The sequence below is a fragment of the Cynoglossus semilaevis genome, chromosome 11 (assembly GCF_000523025.1).
Source record: "Cynoglossus semilaevis isolate Cse_v1.0 chromosome 11, Cse_v1.0, whole genome shotgun sequence".
Classification (NCBI taxonomy): domain Eukaryota; kingdom Metazoa; phylum Chordata; class Actinopteri; order Pleuronectiformes; family Cynoglossidae; genus Cynoglossus; species Cynoglossus semilaevis.
Window position 1 is genome coordinate 1,168,033 of NC_024317.1, and position 4,122 is coordinate 1,172,154.

The 4,122-nt window shown below is 38.4% G+C and overlaps 1 long non-coding RNA gene across 1 annotated transcript; it reads right to left on the bottom strand.

Annotated features, from left to right (window-relative positions):
- Window positions 1-1,293: 1,293 nt before the first annotated feature.
- LOC112487723 (uncharacterized) lies at window positions 1,294-2,924 on the bottom strand. The gene is made up of 2 exons (XR_003051075.1): window positions 1,737-2,924; window positions 1,294-1,634 (listed from the first exon to the last, which is right to left on the bottom strand). It is a non-coding gene; the product is annotated as an uncharacterized LOC112487723 (long non-coding RNA).
- Between the last annotated feature and the right edge of the window lie 1,198 nt (window positions 2,925-4,122).

Here is a 4,122-nt window from a genome sequence, read left to right on the forward strand (position 1 = left end):
ACCCCCCCGCCCCCCGCCCTCGCCACTGACCTAAAAGCCTAATTAGAAAACATGTTAATATACAATACACTGTATGGAGGCAGTAATATCTACCTGGACTGTGTCTGTGTATTAATGATGTATTCATAAATCTATTAAATTAATAATTGTGTGTTTTTTGTTTGTTTTTGTCATTTGTTTTATTCTCGATTACTTCCTTATTAAAATCAATTATTTGATTATGTTGAATATGTTACTTATTAGATTAGTTTCTTACAAAATATTTGCTCCAAATTTAAGTTTCTGTGAAATATACTGTCATTTGTTTTAGGGTTTTTTTTTCCAAAAAAAAAAAGGAATCACAGGAATCTTTGGCTTCCATGGTTGTGGAAAACTCTGGACAGTTTACCAGTCCACCACAGGGGGCATCACACTCACATTCACACTGATAGCAATTAAAAAACAAACCCACGTCCACACAGTACAACTTTCAACGACTACAGAAGTACTTCAGTAAAACTACAGTACTACTACAGAAGTACTACAGCAGGGATCAGATCCCTGACATTCCCACTGTAAGGCAGCAGCATTAACCACTCATCCACTGACCTGTCATAAAACATATAAAGCTGTACGTTTGAGAGTTTGTTTTTTCCAAAATAGCTGAGAAAACAGAGAAACATTAAAGTTGACGTTTCTCTTTTTTTCTTTTTCTTTTTTTTCCGTTCAGCCTGTTGCTCCTGTCTTTCCTCCGTCAGAGAATCAATTCCAAATGTTCTATAATGTTCTCACTGACAGATCTGCCAGCAGACCTGGTTCTACTGTAGGCACCGGTCCAAACAGTCTCGCTGTAAACTGAGTCTGAATAATTTCTCACGCCCGACGACCAGCACCAGCACGTTCTCCACGACTGCCTATAGATGAGAGATCAATAACGGACGACTTTTTTTTTTTTTCTCCTCCATTTTACACACGATCCAGATGGTGAAACAGAAAAAAAAAAACCTGCTTCCATGGTTATAAGCACTGTTTTTCTTGTGTAAACCACAAACACATGCTTCTCCTTAACGCAGCCTTTCTACGTGGGATCAGTTTGGGATCATTTGTCAAAACAGACAAAAAATAAAAAATAAGAGAGGACTTGAGGTAAGCACACAGTCACGCTCCATGTGAGCAGAAAGTCAACTAATCCTTTACATCTTCAACATGACGTGACTTTCATTTCATACACAGATCAATTCTTCAGCTCAGGCTTTTAACTGTGAACACGACAAAATGTGTGTGTGTGTGTGAGAGTGTGTGACCTCCTCTTCCTGCTCATATGAATGTTTCATGGTAGGATCTCTGAGCTGATTTCATTATTCACAACATCCTGGTCCATTAGCAGCGACACGGTGTCAAACCATCATGAAAGACAATAAAGTCTTACCCCCATCCTCTTCCTCCTCCTCTTCCTCCTCCTCTTCCTCACCCTTCTGCCTCGGTGGACTGACGGATGTTGACGTCGGAGTCCTGACGACTGTCACTTCAGCTCGACTGCCTGCTGCTCAGAGCGGGTCCAGCTGAGATAATTGACCCGCCGCGCTCTCCCATCAACTCGTCCTCATTACAGCTGCACATTTTCACGTTAGCACCGGGCGTACAACAGAGGTGTCCTGTGGAAAAAGACAGACAAAATAAATAAATAAAACATCAAAGACTGATCCTGTGTCTAAAATGTTTTTGTTTTTTCTCTTTAAAACTCAAGTGTTTCTCACAAAGTGATGTCAAACTCCAGTCAGGTCAGGTCAGAATATTCTGCTGCTCATCACATCACACGGTCCTGGTGAAAACACATCTATGGATGAACGAGTCCAACAGCTCAGAATAAAGGACTAGTTCACCCATTAAAACCACAGACTCCAGACCGAGGGACCCTCAGTGAGCACCGACAGTCAGACAGTGATGATGATCTGACATGTTTAATATTCATTCAGTCCTGAGGGAAGTCACTCACACCAGGTTCCTTCACCTCGTCTGAGGACGAGTCACGTTCAAATGTTCTTACAGTTTTGGAAAAGAAAAAAAAAACAAACAAACAGATGAATGTGACTTTACAAGGCTAGACATAAATACATATATAAATATACACACATATTTAGACATATATGTGTGTATATAAATATATATACATACATATATAAAAATACACAACATTAATAATAACAATAAAACATTTTACATGTGAATGGTTTCCTCTTATCCTCGGTTTCTAAACAATAACATTTTTCACCAAAAGTGAAATATATTATTTTTCAAACTTAAGGTTAATAAAATAAAAATAGACTTTTTTTTGTTCCTTTCACAAAATCCACAGTTTGTATTCCACACACGGCTGTTAGTCCTCTTCACTTCCCTCGTGTCAGTTGGTGGTTCACAAATAACAACCGTCCCAACCGGGGTCCGTCTGAACCCGGGTTCTAAACAGTCCATTTATATGCAAATACACGCGTCACAGGACTTAATCTGTGGCATTGAGAATATATTTGCCCGCGGAGGACAAACTGACCGACGGTGAAGTGAAGAGGGGGAAATAAATCACAGCCCGAACAGAGGAGTCGTTTCCAATTCTTCACAACATCAGATGTGATCAGAGCTTTGACTGTGACGATAATCCAGCTGGGATTTAGTCCAGGAGGACGGTGGACGTCACAGATGTGTCCTCCTGGACCAACCAATTCAATATACAGTAGTCCAAAAACACACACAAAATCAGAATTATTGACTTAGATATCACCATAATATTGTCTCTCTGGGAAACAGTTCATCTTGCATTAAACTTGAATGGTTATTTTGAGCACTTTAGGTAAAATATACTTAGTTTTTGTTCAGTACTGAGTGTTAAAATGAACCAGTTTCCTTTAAAACATGGTGAGAAAAAGGGAAAATTGTTGCATAAAAGTTACAGTTAATGAAAAATTGTTGCATAAAAGTTACAGTTAAAATCACAGCAAAAACAAAACCAAAATCACATTAACACATAACAGAAACAGGCAGTTCTTAAAAGCTGTCAGACGTTGGCACGTTAACACCACTGACATTGTTCTTCACACAGAAAAAAAAACGTTTTCCCCTCTTCACACCAACTCGACAGTATAAACAAGTTTTTTTTCTTTGTTTTTTTTAAAACAACAAATCATTTCATTTCAGTGCCACAGTTGGACGTGTCAGCATCGACTGCAAACACATCTGAACCTGAGACGACGACTGTGGTTTCAGTTGATTGCCAGCTCATCTGTTTTATTAGCCAACCACAAAAACAAGGCTTTCACATAACTGTGTCTTTGTCACCGTGTCGCCCCGTCTCCTCAGACACAGAGACTCCACGTACTGTCAGTCACTGTCAAAAAAAAACAACAAAAACCTCATGTTCACCTTTGGCATTTTACACCAGACCAAAGGACGGATGACGTTAAATAAATAAAATAAATTTAAAAACCCCAAAGTGTCGACATCAAGTCAGTGTGAGTTAAAACACATCAGTGAAGTATGACTGCTGTTGTTACACACTGACTTTGTCATGGATTACAGCCCCATCAAAGCTGTAACCACTGCACTGGTGGGTTAATTAGTTAATTACTGGTGACCTGACGTAAATAGATCCAATTCTCAATGTCATTAAACAGTTACCTTAGCCTTTAGTTCATTAGTTTTGGTTAAAAACAGATTCGCTCGACAACCACAACTGATCCGTTGTCATATAAACATTTTTTTAAAAAAAAGGATATTTCCTGCCATCTAGTGGCCATTACGTACACATGCAGAAAGTAGTCCAGACAACCAACACTCGAGACGACAGGTTTCTCTTTTCATATTTTTACTTAAAAATATTAACATAAAGGAATATTTGTAATGATGACAAGCAAAGTTTAAAACCAATGATCTTGAGTGTGACAGAATTATTATTAAAAAAAAAAAAAAATCTACAGCAGTCACACTAAGATCAGACCAAAAAAAGAAAAAAGAAAAACTCAAAATGAGTTATTAGTAACTGTACAACATACATCACTGATGTTTGTTTATTCTCCTTTTGGCTCTTAAATCTCTAAAGTCATGTGATGAAATGGATTAATAGACAAATCTTATGGCCCCGAGTCCAGAGAC